Source organism: Tupaia chinensis, unplaced genomic scaffold (assembly GCF_000334495.1).
Source record: "Tupaia chinensis unplaced genomic scaffold, TupChi_1.0 Scaffold000146_1, whole genome shotgun sequence".
In the NCBI taxonomy this organism is placed as follows: Eukaryota; Metazoa; Chordata; class Mammalia; order Scandentia; family Tupaiidae; genus Tupaia; species Tupaia belangeri.
In genome coordinates this window covers 18419522-18427306 of record NW_006159616.1, presented here as the reverse complement: position 1 = coordinate 18427306, position 7785 = coordinate 18419522, and the positions used below count along the sequence as shown (strand labels likewise).

The window sequence follows — 7785 nt, the reverse complement described above, 5'->3', positions numbered from 1 at the left end:
GAAAGAGGGCGCACTCCAACCAGAGCTGATGGCATGTGCCAGAGCCCAGAGGGTGAAGGTAGCCTGAGCCTGATGAGCTCCATACGGATGGGCTCAGAGTGCAAGAGGGGAGAGAGGAAGCAGGAGAGGTGTTATAAGTGGGTAGGACAAAGCAGCCCAGCAGGTAGGAGTGGCTTAGAAAGAAAGGAGGCTGAGGACCAAGTACCTTGAAGAACCCTCGGCACTTCAAGCCTTGGCACTGCAGAATGACTATCTCTTCTTGCCCTAGAAGAACAGGAAGATAACTCCATCAGAGCATAGCACCAGGTGTGGCACCTTGGCTGGGAATGATCTGAGACAGAAAACGAACGTGCTTTACAGAGGGCCAAGTTACAGGAGTTCCGAATCCTGAAATCTACAAAGACAAAGGGTGTGGGACGAAAGAGTAGAAAGTTAACTAGGCACAGAGCATGCACCTCTCTCAGACTTGCCTACCAGTCACAAGACTCCCTTGAGGCTCAGAAAAGAGAGTTTTTTAAAAAAAAAAACTGAAGAACACTTGATATTCCATCTACGGTGGATAGAAAGTGGGGACCCAAAAGGATTCTAAAAGATGCTTGGACTCTTGGATGTGGAAGGGGAAGTCTGCAATACAGATACTCAGATAAATCCCTAACTTGCCTTTCTTTTTTTCCTTTATAAGAGAAAGGGGGAAAGGGAGAAAAAAAAGAGATAGACATTTTTGACAATGTCTCTATTTGCCTTTTTTTTTCCTTTATGAGAGAAAGGGAGAAAAAAAGAGAGAGACGTTTTCTTTTTTTTTATTTTTTTTTTCTTGAGAGGTTTTTGCTATAGGGCGCGTGCGCTCGCCAGAAAGACAGAGAGAGACAGAGAGACAGAAAGCGAGAAATCACCCCCCGGGGGAGGATGGCCATGCCGCAATCCCTTCTCCTCCATTCTCCTCTTGGGATCTTGCGCACACACTCACACACGCCTGGTGTGAGTTTTAAGCCACCGGGTGCAGGACACGAACCATGGTCAACTACATGGGAGTCCAGTGACATAGCCATTATGCTAACTGCTGGTCCCAGAGATAGATATTTTCAACAATGTCTCTATGCCGTAATTTTCCTGCCCCCGCCTTCCAATTACCTAGGATTACAGGCACACTCACTGTGCCCAGTGTGTTCAGGTTGGCCTCAGAACCGAACCTGGATAACCCACAGGGTTTACAACCTCCCAGGTAGTGGCACTACCTGCAGCTGGACCTAAATCTCTAATCGTCTTAGGAAACAATTTCCACAAACTCTGAGCCAAGCTCATCTGAACCACCAGCCACAAAAAGGACATGAGGGACTATTTTCTCAATTGTCCCAAATAGCTCAAACCATTCTAGGTGGAGAGGAGAAAAGTTAATTCACTGCAAGGATGAATGCTGCTGGGCGTTCTGGATAAATCCCAGGGGCCCACATTTCATCCTGCTCAAAACCCCTTGACTGAGTGAATCCCTGCTTCACTCAGAAAATCAAACTCATTGCCTTCAAAGTCAACGAATCACCATGAAAAAGCTTAAAGTTCCAAAATGTAAAAGAAAATATTCCATGACAACTGGTCTTGGAAACAGATGCAAAGGGTTAAAAGCCCATGCTCCCTCACACAGATAAAAGAAACCTAAGATGTCCTGGCCACGTTTTATCTGAGCAGCAACCCAATCCAGCCTGGAAACTTATCAGGTATTTGAGAAATATGTGGTTTATCAAGGAAACCCAAGATAAGAGGAAAGCAGAGAAACATGTGGTAAACAAGGGAGGGCTTCAGAGTTCTGATGGGCCCAGCATGGCAAGTGCCTTTAGGGCCTGCGTCCCAGCGTGCATCAGCATCACCCAGAGAGAGACAGCTTTGTGGGCCTCCCGCTGAAGAGAGGCTGGAGATGGGCTGTGAATGGCATATTTGTACCTGCTTTCCCAGGTGATTTCTTATGAAGATGCAGGTTGTAAAGCCATGGCTGTTTTCCCAGCATGAATGCAAAGCTTCAGGAGGCAGGAAGCCCTTCTCAAGGAAGTTTCTAGTTTCACCTGGAGCCAGGTGACTTTCCAAAGTTGGGAAGCCACAACCCTCATGTCGCAATGTGCCCTTTGACCTGATGCACTACATAGACACATGTGCACACATACACCCATGTGCATACACATGTGGTGTGTGTGTGTGTACATGCACACATGCACACGTGCATCTACAAATACAGTTCATGCACATGGCACACGTATGCACATGGGCATGTGTGTGTCCACACTTGCGCACACAAGTACATGCGAACAGGTACACATGTATACACATGCCAGCACACACATGTAGACACCGTCCATCCCTGGGGAGAGGAGAAATACGGGTGAATTCTGACAGGACCCATGTGCCTCCCCACCACTATGTGTCAGGCTCAGAAAATGGCCCTCAGCTTTGTCACCCCTTCAATGATGAGCACTCTTCCTTCCTTTGCTGAGAGTGTGCCTCATCCAAGGCTGAAGGCTTGGATAGGCTTGGGCTTCAGCTCCTGTTCTGAGGTCATGGGAAGATTGGCTGCAGGCCCGAGGTGGGGGTGGGGGCAGCAGGTGTGGGGGCAGTGTCTAGCATGCAGCAAAGTGTATCCCTGGCCCATGCACAGCAGTGCCACCCTCACTGGTGCCTGGAGGGGACTCTGGCTGGTGGACATTCTAGAACAACCTCAAGTCACCCTGGCCTCAGCCCCATCGGCCTCCCAGATGAGGTAAGCAGACACTGTGCACACTCATGTCTGCTCTTACCCCAATCCTCACCTTCCCATCTTCAGCACCAATGAGGGAACACCTCGAGCTGCTGACTGGCCCTCGGGCTTCGGCCACTTGGGAAGAAGCTGGTATCTGTGAATGGCTGGAGCTTCTCAGAAGGCCTCACCCCTGCTGCAGGTCACTAATCCAGGGAAGAAAGACAAGTCAGCTGGACTGACTCAGGCATTTCCCCACCCACTCAGCCTACTTCCTGATGTGCTGGTTGCTGCTTGTACCCAGAGAAGAAAACTCCCTGAGGGGCAGGAAAGAACAGTGGTTATGGCTTCCACCACCTGTTATGTGGCACTTCGGGCAAGTGATGTATGCTCAGTGTCTCACCTGTAGACTCGGTGTGCAAACTTGGCCACAGAGTCTCAGTGAGGATACCTGTGAGTAGCCCCGTACAGTGCCTGGCACACAGGGTGCTTCGTAAATAAGCAAGGCTAAGCAACTCCATTGTCCCTGAAAGAGGCAGCCATCTATGGGAAGAAAGAGGTGTGAGTTCCAGGAGGGCACTGCAGCAACCTGCTGGACTGCTCCCTGCAGCACTGCACAACCCGGTCGATGTTATAGCTCCACTGCTCTCTTCAGGAAGATGCAAACCAGCCACGAATGGTCACCCAAGGTCTCTCTCCCTGCCTAGCCCCTCAGAGGCTATGCCAGCCCCAGATGCCCACCCTCCTTACAGCAGGAAACCCACTGTGGGCTTCTCTCAGCTGGGGCTCTTTGCCCTCACTGAGCCCCCCAAGGAGCTGGCTCTGTGGCCTCAGCAGTAAATGAGACACAGTCCCTGAACTTGGAATCACAGCAGAGAAGGAGAGACACATGTCACACAGCCTGCCTGTGGTCCTCAGAGGCATGGGCAGTGAGGGGCATGCTTTGTCCAGCCCAGCACAGGAACCAAGGAAGAGGCTGCCCCTTTTTCTGCCAACTCAGAAACTAAGTCCAAGGCAGGCCAGCCTCCTTCCCAGGCCCCCTGCTTCCAAATCTAAGGACACCATTGCCTTGGCAGGACAGGAACTGCTCATCCCAACTCCCCACAAGGAGCAGAAGGACCTTCCACACAGCCTCTGGGTTCCTGGAAGGGGCTCAGTCCAGCTGAGGCATCTCAGAGTTGGCAGCAGCCGCTAGAAAGCTCTCCTGAGCACACAGGTGCGAACCAGGCAGAGGCCCATGAGCACGGAGCTCATCACAGGACCAAGTAGGAAGCCTCGGTCCTCAGGGAGGAGTCCCCAGTCCAGCAGGGAAGACGAACTGAGCCATTGACATGAAGGTGGCATCCTGAGGCCAGCATCCTCTTTCCCCTCACCTACATGGCACTGGGGACTCTGCCTCAGTTTTCAGTGCCCTGTCCTGGGTCCCACCTGAGATCTGGCCTAGCCAAAGACCACTGTCTCCAGACCCATGACGGCCTGAGAAAGCCAGAGCCTGCCCTTTCTTTCCTTCCTTCCTTCCTTTCTTCTTTTCTCTCTGTGTGTGTGTGTGTATTTATTTAATTCTGTTCAAACTTTTTTGACCCTATCAACTAAAGAGACCCAGCCAATCCCCACCTGAAGTAGCAAGCCCACAGCCCAGGAACCTCCATGCTGATGGTAGGCCCAATGCTGAACGCGTCCAGAGGGCAGAGTGAGCCCCAGTTCTGCTTTCACCTCAGCAGCCCCCACACCTCTGTCAGCTCCAGGCCTGAGCTGAGTGCAGAACCTTGTCTCCTGCCTGAAGTGCAGCTCCAATGATGAACTGAAGCCACCCCACACGCACACAGCAATGCGCAGAGACAAGCACACCGAGAAGTCCACAGACAGACGTACACAGGCAGAGACACAGACACACACATACAAAGACGCACACAGAAACTCACAGGCACAGAGCCACAGACATGCGTGCACATCTGTGATGCTCTAAAGACTCAGGCTGGGCTGCCCACCACCCAGCAAAGCCACCAGCCTGGCGCTGAGGTCATCTCAGGGGTAGGAAGCTTTTGCTAGGGAAGACCTGCATTCCTTCCCAAAACAGGCATCAGGCTGAAGGGGTTTCCTGCAGGAGGAGGAGCCTCAGAGTTGTGCCCCTGGCCCCACCTACATTCCTCTCTCGCTCCTCCCACCTGCCATCTCTGGGCACCACAGGCAGAAACCCACAAAAAGACTCACACACGTGTGTGTATATTCCAGGGAAGAAGTTAAGTTCCTGTTCCCATCGCCATGGCAACTCAACTCAGAGCTGCGCAAGAGCTTTAATTGGAAGTGCTTATTTGGCTGAAACCCCAGGAATAATCAACAGGAGATTAGAAACATTAAAAACCAGCAGGAGCCATGGAGCATCTTGGAGAAGACCGTGACAGAAAGGACAGGCCCTCTGAAAACTCTATTGATGATAATCATAACAACATTACCGCTTATTGAGTGACTGTCACACCGGGCCTGAGCTAAGCCCTTGCATACTGTTTCGTCAAATCCTTTTGTCAGCCCTTTGATCGTTCCTCCCATTTTTCAGATGGGGAGCTCTCTGAGGTTCAGAGAGGTTAAGAAGTGGCCCAAGGCCACACAGAATTTAAAGCAAACTCAGAATGACTCCCAAAGCCACTGTGGTGAACAGTACTGAGCTGTGCCTCAGGTCTCCCGGGAGACAGCAGGACCTCTGGAGAATCCAGCTCGGCCAAGGCAACTATATCCCAGCACACCTCCCAGCTTAGCAGGCCAGAGGCATGGCCAGAGTTGACCAGAAGACACAGTCCAATGCCCACATTCCAGTTCCTGCTGGCTCCATCGCTCAGATGCCTGCCCTTGCCTGGTCACCTGCTCTCTCCGCTCTTAGCCAGTGTCCACCCTCAAGCCTGCCGTGGGCCTGGTGACCCCTGGTGGCAGCCAGGAGGCACTGCACTGAGACCTGAGAAGGTGCTACTGATCAGGCGGCTCCCTTGAGAAAGCTCTCTGGAGGGGTCGGGATGCCAGAGCCAGCAGAGAAGGCAGCGGGGCCACCACGCAGCACTTTTTGCAGGTGGCCAATGAGGGGAGAATAGGGCCCCAGGTAAAGCTCCCCGGTAATAGCTCCCTTTTCTGCTGAGGCAGCAGCAGGCAGCAGAGGCCAATTAGCAACCATGTACCTGCTGGCACCGTGACACTGCTCCAAATAAGTGCAGACTCCCCAGTCCTGCCCGGAGTCCAACAAATGGGCACTGAAGGCAAGGGTACTGCCCCTGCCTGGCAGCCTGGTCTGCCAACCCCAAGGCTGACAGGCTCCTAGACTTGGAAGGGCTCTGCCATCCCATCCACAGCCCCTGGTCCCTGGTGGCAGTACCTGGACCTGGCCCCTGAGACCCGTGTCCCAGTCACAGAGTTGGTGCTGGTGCTAACTGCCATTCCCCTGGGAACCACCATCACACCAAGTCTTGGAACTCCAGCCTTGTTGACTGTGTGATTTCTGTGAGCCAACAATGCTGGGCCCCGGCAGAGGGCTGAGTCGTCGAGAGCCGGGTGCAGGATGGAGCCCTCTGCAATGGCAGACTGCAAAAAGGGGATTCTGACCAAAACGTTTATCTGCTGAGCCATTCACTAATTTTTAAAGCAACTGGTATTGGCATCTTATTAAATTTCCATCTCTGGAATGACTTGAATATGTAAGTCACTGTTTTTTCAAATTAGAGGACTTACAAATCGAGCAGTGAGGGAAATGTGTCTAACACAGTCACACAGCCGGCATTCCCCCGCCTCCGCTCAGGCTCAGAGCACGAGAGGCTGGGAGGAGGTCATGGCCATCCCTGCCACACTGCATGTCTGGAGCCCCGTGGTGCCAACAGCCTGCATGTTCCTCTGTGACCCTGTGTCATAGCCAAGACCAGGCCAGAAGTGCAGCACGGGAATGGAGCCGGCACAGGACTGAGAGCCAGTGCTGGGAGCCCCGGTGTGGGCCCTATGGTCTCCCACCAGGCTCCAGAACCACATCAGAAACCCTGGGGAGGCTGAAGACATTTAAGGGTCCTCGCTTTTTTAGTTAGACATGAGGGACCGGGTCACCCAGCCCCTCACACACAAGCACACACGTAAGACTGCCTTTGGAGGGTAGCGCTCAGTGCCCGCAGGGTTGAAAGCAGATCACTAGCTCCTCAGCCTTTTCTCAGATCCTTGATGGAGAAGTCCAGATGTGACTGAAGAGGTGGCCGTCTCCTCCCTCTGCTACGTGCAAGGCAAAGGAGTGGTACACACCTGAGAAGTGTGTCCTCAAGAAAGAGAACACACGGCTCAGGAGAAAAAGCCCTGGAGCCCCAAGGTAGAGCCTCCTCCCTCAGAAAGACTGGGCAGAAAAGACTCCTCAGTTGAGCAGAGGAAGGAAGGGAAGAAGGATGTTCCCTTTCGAAGATGAAACAGTCCTCCCAGGCAGGTGGCTCAAGGCTTAAACACAGAGGCTAGGCCCATGGGCCGCACAGCTTCCAAAGGTTCCCCAGAAGGCCGGGAAGTTCCCAAGAGCACAGCAAAAGGAGGCTCGGAATCTGGAATCCAAGGGCTATTTGACACTCAAAGTAAAGGCTTCCACAGTGTGTGTGAGGACAACATGGGGGTGCCTAGGGGGTCCACCCACTGAACATTGGACGGAGATCCCCAGCCCCATGGCTCAGTGCAGGACTGACAGGCAAGCCCCAGCCTCCAGGGTTCATGTTCATTAGCAGTGGATATTCTCCACTGCTGGGGACCCCATCAGTGCCCCCCGACCCTAACGAGGGCCACTACTGCACCATTAATAGAGGTAATAGTTGCTATTTACTGAATGCCTGTGACCACAGCACTCAGTCCCCCTCTACACCTATGTGGGCGGGGTGGCAGCAGTGTCACTGGCCCTGTCTCAGAGATGAGGAAACAGAAACCACAGGGCATTTAAACAACTTCCCGCATCTAGCTCCCAGGAGTGACTGTGCCATAAAAAAATTCTTTTGAGATGTTTTTCGCTATAGGGCGCGTGCGCTCGCCACACAGACAGAGAGAGACATAGAGACAGAAAGCGAGAAATCACC

The 7785-nt window shown here is 52.8% G+C and overlaps 1 long non-coding RNA gene across 1 annotated transcript in view; it reads right to left on the bottom strand.

The window, feature by feature from the left end:
- Positions 1 to 2853, bottom strand: part of LOC102485116 (uncharacterized) — a 26328-nt gene extending 23475 nt beyond the window's left edge. Inside the window, exon 1 of the long non-coding RNA XR_003548898.1 lies at positions 2793 to 2853. This is a non-coding gene — a long non-coding RNA (uncharacterized LOC102485116). The remainder of the gene's footprint in view (positions 1 to 2792) is intronic.
- Between the last annotated feature and the right edge of the window lie 4932 nt (positions 2854 to 7785).